A 7,111-nucleotide genomic window follows, 5' to 3' on the forward strand; every position below is an offset into this window, starting at 1 on the left:
GGTGCCTGGCCCCTTGCAACGGAGCACCAGCAGCACCCAGGGGGACAGGGTGGGGGTGGTGGACAGGGAGTGCTGACCCCTGCCAACCACCTCCTGTGGACCCTGGGCACGTCCTCCAGAAAGTACAGCCGGGCCCTGAGCTGAACCGGGTCAGGGATTCTCAGTGGGTGGCTGGGGTCTGCAGAAAGGAGTGCATCCATTTCTGCATGTGTAAATAGCCACAATTGTTAACTCTCCTTGTATCTGTTAAACCAGGGACCCCAGAGGGGTGGCCAGTAGGCCACGCCAGGGTCCCTCCCACCACTTCCCTATTTCCACTGGGGACGGGCTTCCCAGGAAAGGAGCCCCCTACCCAGGGCTGGGACTACTCCGCCCCTTAGGCCCCTGTTACCTTCTGGTTTGGGATGAATTTTGCAAAGAGCCATAGATGAACCAGGGGTCAGTGTGGGCCCCACCCCACCCCACCCTGGGGCGCCCAGCCCCACCGAAAGCCATTGGAGATGTTCAGGGAAATGGGGTGGCCCAGCCACCTCCTCGGGTACTCAATCTCAGGTGTCCCGGGTTCTGCCCCTTGCCCCCAAAAGGGGCCACCCTGTGGACTCAGACTGGGGTGGCGGGAGGGTATTAGGGTTTCCATAGGAGTCCCGGGGTTTTGGGGTGGGGGCAGGAAGACCCCGGGGTTGCTTCCAAAGAGTATTGTGACTCACTTTTGGGGGAGGGGGAGGCAGGGACAGGGTCCACGCCGGGAGCAAACACGGCTTTATTTATTTCCCTCTCTGTCTTGCTGGCGTGAGGGCTCAACTGCCCTGTGTGGGTATCTGTGTGTGAAAGAGATTCTTGGGGGAGGCTGGCACCCTGGGCCCGGCCTCCCAGGTCCTGAAGGGGTAGGGTCCCCGACTTTGGCCTTCCACAGTGTCTCGTGACAATCAATCCCAAACATTCAGGATCCCAACAGCCATTGGGTATAATACACCACCACCCCCATTTGCAAGTGGGGTGTAGGACCTGGCCCAGCCAGGACCACAGGCTCTGCATCTTGCACCTGTCTCCTCCCCCCTCCCCCCAACATCCTCTCTTCCTTCTGGGTGCCTGGAAGAGACAGCCCCTTGACCACACAAGGTTGAGGTTCTGGAACCTTCCACGTGGACTTGGAGCAGGAGTGGCAAGCTCCTGGGGACAAGCTCGTTTTTTGGACCGGGTAGAATATTTTTTCAGGCGCCAATCTCTTTCTTGTTTTGGGCCCCCACATGGGTGGTCTGTCCTCAGGGGTGTCAGTGTTTTGGGGGTTCTCAGAGGTCTGAACTGGGGATGAGGGTGTTGGGAGGGCTGGGAATGCCATGACTCTCCCAGAATAGACCCTCGGGAGCTTGAGTTGGATTTCTTGGGGGACAGAGGGGCTGAAGACCCCACGCTGAGTTGAAGGGTTACAGCGAGATTCCCCACTTGAGACCCCCAGAGGGTCTATTCCCCTCTGTTGGCTTTGGGAGTCTTTTGACATGACCTCTCCACTGGAGGCTGGGGAGTTTGGGGGTCCTTGGTTCTGGCAGTGAAGGGCAGAGGAGACCTTTGGGAGCTGGGCTCCAGAAGGTGGAATCTAAATCCTCACCCCACAGAGCCAGGCTGTATCCATCTGCCCCCTCAAACTCTTCTCTCCGGCAGCTGACAGTGATATGCCTTAGTCTGTGGGGGTGGGTGGAGAGCTGGGCCCCACGTTCCTTTGTGATTTTGGACGTACTCTTAGGTCCCCCCTGGCCCCGGGCCGGTAGGACAGAGGGCCTGGTCCCCAACTCTTCTCAGCCCCACCCCCATCCAGGGGCCTGGTGAACCCTTTCCTGAAGGAGTTTCTGGGCAATGGTGGGGGGCAGCCATTCGGGGGGGCGGGACGGGCTGGCAAGAGGGAGGGCCTCCAAGGGGCTTGGCTTTACATGGGTGGGCGCCTCTCCCCTTCCCTCCGCCTGCCTGCCCCCTTCCTTGTATTTAATTAAATAAGCCCTTTTTTAACCCTCCCTCCTGCGTCTGTGGTTTTTCCCGTCGCTAGGCACCCCACATGCACAGCCCGTAGGCTGAGCCCCTCTGTCTTGCCCGCTTGTTTGTTGGGTGTGATGTGGGCTCCAAGGTCAGCAACCTTATGGGGAAACAGCTAAGGGAGTCGCTGGGTCTGGGGGTGGTTTTGACCAGGCCCTTCTGGCTAGGACTCAAAACAGCCACCCTCTCCCACCCTTATACAATAAGCAAGCTGCGGAGGCTCCCCCAGCTCCTGGCGCCCAGTGCCGCCCACGACTCACGCAGCTGTGCCCCCCGCCCGGGCTGCCCGCCCCGTTACCCAGCAACCAAGGCGCAGTGACATGGCGCCCGGGGGCGTCCGCTGCCCGCCCCTTTCCGGCACCTGCGGGGGTTGGGGGAGACCGTGCCCCTGGGGGCAGTTGGCAGGCACCATAGGGCTCCTCCCAGGAAGGTTCCCTGACCCTCACATCCCTCACCATCTATGTATGGCCAGCCGCCCAGCAGCTCCGGCTGTATTGCCAGCCCTGGGTAGCTCCCAATCGGAGGATTTAGGGCTGGAGGAGAAGAGCCCACCAGGTGGTATTAACCGCCTCCTAGGATCCCAGGAACCGCCCCCTGAGCCTGAGGACAGACCCCTGCCCCATGCACCTGCAGTCCGCGTGGGCTTGGTCTGTGCCGCCCAGGGAAGGTGACGACCGCGCCACCTGGTGGTCGTCCCTGGTGTTGCATTTTGCTCCGACTTCCTTAACGTCTAGGTCCAGTCCCTACCTAGCCTGGGAAACAGGGTTTCCACCCTCTCGCCTTTACTGGAAGACAGCCATCCCCTGCCTTCCCCCTCTTCTCTAGCTTAGCCCACTTCTCTCTTGTTTCCCAGCCCGCATCCATCTGTAAGAACAAGGCAACCCACCCCTCCAGGGCCTCTTCAATTCTCTACCCCTTTGCAGCAAAAACGCCTACAATGCATGGTCTACACTAGCAGCCTCTGCCCCCTCCCGTCATACAGCGGAAACTTACTCCCAGCTCCAAACTTGGGAAGATCCACTGGACCAGTCCTCAGCCCCCTCCCCATTCCTGGAGCCTGGGTCGGCACCACCCCTTACTGTTCATAGGGTGTTCGCCACTGAGAGCGCCAAAGGGCGCCTGTGAGCGCCTGAGTCTGTCCTCTCATCTGCCTACAACCCTCTAGGGTTCCCACCTCCCTCGGAGTACAAGTCTAAATCTCTGAGGTCTACAAGGCCCTGCCCTCCCCTCTCCCCTTCGCTAACTCAGCTCCAACCATATGGGCCTTCGCCTAGTCCTGCCTTAAGAGTCTTTGTACAAGCTGTTACATCACTTGGCATTTCCTCCCCCAAACGCCCACTTGGCTCCCTCCTTAACCATCTTTAAAACTACCACCTGGCAGGGGTGGGATGGGAATACCTCTGCTTTGTTTACTGATGCTTCTGGCCTTTTGCCTAGCACATAGTAGGTACTTCTCTACTCGGGAGACATTTTTTCCATGAATGAGCAAGACCACTCACTTGTACCCAGCTCAGAGATGATCTCATTTCACGTCCAATCATCATCAGGGACCACGTAAACCCCACCACCAGGATTCCAGCTCATAGCGCCCCCCATGGGACAGAGTGAAACTGCCCCCCGAGGATTTCTGAGGCTGTGAATCTTTACAGTAAGGAGCAGAGAGTCTAATCTTTCTCTCACGAAGCAGCTGGTGGGCTTAAACTGCCGACCTCCTTGTTAGCAGTTGAACGTTTATTCTACAATGCCATCTGCGCTCCTGGTTTGGGGGTTGTTGTTGTTAAGTGCCATTGAGTCGGTTCCGACCCATAGCGACCCTGTATAGGGTTTCCAAGGAGCAGCTAGCTGGTGAGCTTGAACCACCGACCTTGCAGTTCAAACAGCTTTGCAGTCTGGCGCATTAACCCACAGCACCACGGTTAGGGGTTGTTGTTGTTATGTGCCGTGGAGTTGGTTCCGACTCATAGCCACCCTGTACAGGGTTTCCGAGGCTGTAAATCTTTACAGGAGCAGAAAGCCTCATCTTTCTCTCGCGGAACAGCTGGTAGTTTCGAACTGCCAACCTTGCGGTCCACAGCCCAATTCGTAACCACTACACCGAGAAGCTGGGTTCTATGGGGAAAAAAAACGTGGCATCAGAATTGGAGAAAGGCTCATTAACAACCTGAGACATGCAGATGATACAACCTTGCTTACTGAAAGCAAAGAGGACTTAAAATACTTGCTGATAAAGATCAAAAGATCACAGCCTTCCTTTGTACGGGTTGCACCTTAATGTAAAGAAAACAAAAATCCTCACCACTGGATCAATGAGCAACATTCATATGGAGAAAAGATTGAAGTTGTCAAAGACTTCATTTTGCTTGGATCAACCATCAACACTCATGGAAGCAGCAGTCAAGAACTCAAATGACGTATTGCATTAGGCAAATCTGCTGCACAAGACCTCTTTAAAGTGTTGAAGAGCAAAGATGTCAGCTTGAGGACTAAGGTGAGCCTGACCCAAGCCGTGGTATTTTCAATAACCTCATATGCATGTGAAAGCTGGACAGTGAATAAGGATGATCGTAGAAGAATTGATGCCTTTGAGTTCTGGTGTTGGAGGAGAATACTGAAAGTGCCATGGGCTGCCAAAAGAACCAACAGATCTGTGTTGGAAGAAGTGCAGCCAGAGCGCCCCCTGGAGGCCAGGATGGCCAAACTTGGTCTCTCATACTTCCAACATATTATCAGGATGTCCCTGGAGAAAGACATCATACTTGGTGAAGTGGAGGGTCAGAGAAAAAGCAGAAGACCCCCAACAAGATGGACTGACACAGTGGCAGCAGCAATGGGCCAACATAAAACCAACCGTAGTAACGATTATAAGCTTGGCCCAGGACCACCCAGCAGCCACAATGGTAGAAAAGCTTGAAGGGATGAGGTCTCAGACTCTACTGCCCGCAGGCTAGGAGAGACAACTGGAGGACTGGGAGTTGTTAGATGCCATTGAGTCAGTTCTAACCCATAACAACCCTCTGCACAACACAACGAAACACTGCCTGGTTTTGCATCATCCTCACAATGGCTGCTAAGTCTGAACCACTATGGCAGTTCGTTTCACTGGGGGTCTCCCTGTTTATTGCTGACCCTCCACTTTACCAAGCACTATGCCCTTTTCAAGGGACTGGTCCCTCCTGATAACATATCCAAAGTATGAGAGACAAAGCCTGCCCGTCCTGACTTCTGAGGAGCGTTCTAAGACTACGTCTTCCAACACAGATTTGTTTGTTTTTCCAGCAGTCCGTGTTGTTGTTAGGTGCCATCGATTGGTACCGACTCATAGCGACATTATGCACATCAGAATGAAACACTGCCCGGTCCTGGGCCAACCTCACAATTGTTGCCACGCTTGAGCCCACTGATGCTGCTACTTTGTCAATCCATCTCGCTGGGGGTCTTCCTTACCAAACATGATATCTTTCTCCAGTGACTGGTCCCTCCTGACAATATGTCCGAAGTATGAGAGATGAAGTTTGGCCATCCTGGCCTCCAAGGAGCACTCTGGCTGCACTTCTTCCAACACAGATCTGTTGGTTCTTTTGGCAGTCCATGGCACTTTCAATATTCTCCTCCAACACCATAACTCAAATGCATGAATTCTTCTACGGTCTTCCTTATTCACTGTCCAACTTTTGCATGCATATGAGGTTATTGAAAATACCATGGCTTGGGTTAGGCGTACCTTAGTCCTCAAGCTGACATCTTTGCTCTTCAACACTTTAAAAAGGTCTTGTGCAGCAGATTTGCCCAGTGCAATACGTCGTTTGATCTCTTGACTGCTGCTTCCATGAGTGTTGATAATTGATCCAAGAAGAATGAAGTCCTTGACAACTTCAATCTTTTCTCTGTTGATAAGAATGTTGTTTATTGGTCCAGTGGTGAGGATTCTTTTTTCCTCTACATTGAGATGCAATCCATACTGAAGGCTGTGGTCAGGCGCACCTTAGTCCTCAAGCTGACACCTGGAAGTCCATGGTACCTTTAATATTCTCCTCCAACACCATAACTCAACTGCATCAATTCTACAGTCTTCTCTATTCATTGTCCAACTTCCATAGGCATATGTATTGTTGATAAGTGCCATTGACTCATATGAACCCTGTATAGGTTTCCAAGGAGCAGCTGGTGGGTTTGAACCGGCAACCTTACGGTTCAAACTGACCTTACTGATCCAGTGCATTATGCTGCAGTACCACACCAGGACTCCATGCATATGAAGTTATTGAAAATACCATGACTTAAGTCAGGCACACTTTAGTCTTCAAAGTGACATCTTTGCTCTTGAACAGGTTAAGAGGTCTTGTCCAGCATTCTTGCTTAATGCAATACATCGTTTGATTTCTCAATGCTATTTATTTGTTTTATTTACACTGAGTAGCAATATAAGCCCAATAGGGCAGACTGTTTATTATAAAGAAACTGGGTGTCACAGTACTTGCAAGTATGTGATATGACTTCATTTGTAAACACAGGCAAGATACAAACACCATGAAGGAAACAGGTAACTGACACATGTGCACACGTGTTCATAACAACACTATTCACAACGACCGAAAGGTGAAGCCAATGCAAATGCCCATCAATAACACGGTCTACCCGTATCATGGAATACTGTTCAGCTCTAGAGAGAGATGCTGGTGCTCGGATGCACACGACTGCATGGATGAACCTCAAAAGCATCCTGCTCAGCAAGAGAACCCAGACACGAAAGACCACACACTGACCAGAACACTGGAGAGCGGGTACTAAGGGCACCATGAAGCAGGATTGCCAGGAAGAGAAATGTTTGCCAAATGGAAAAATCCAAGTTGGTCTTTTCCACTCCATGGCTTCCTCTACCTTCTTGGTGTGAAGGAAGACCCTCATCACAACCTAGAACACCATCACTCTCCCCGTCCCACAGTCTTTTTGCATCTTCTGTCAACTCTAATTTATTGTACTCCATACTATTTGAAGAGCAAAGATGTCAGCTTGAGGACTAAGGTGCGCCTGACCCAAGCCATGGTATTTTCAATAACCTCATATGGATGTGAAAGCTGGACAGTGA

This window comes from Chrysochloris asiatica, unplaced genomic scaffold, assembly GCF_000296735.1.
Source record: "Chrysochloris asiatica unplaced genomic scaffold, ChrAsi1.0 scaffold00125, whole genome shotgun sequence".
NCBI lineage: Eukaryota > Metazoa > Chordata > Mammalia > Afrosoricida > Chrysochloridae > Chrysochloris > Chrysochloris asiatica.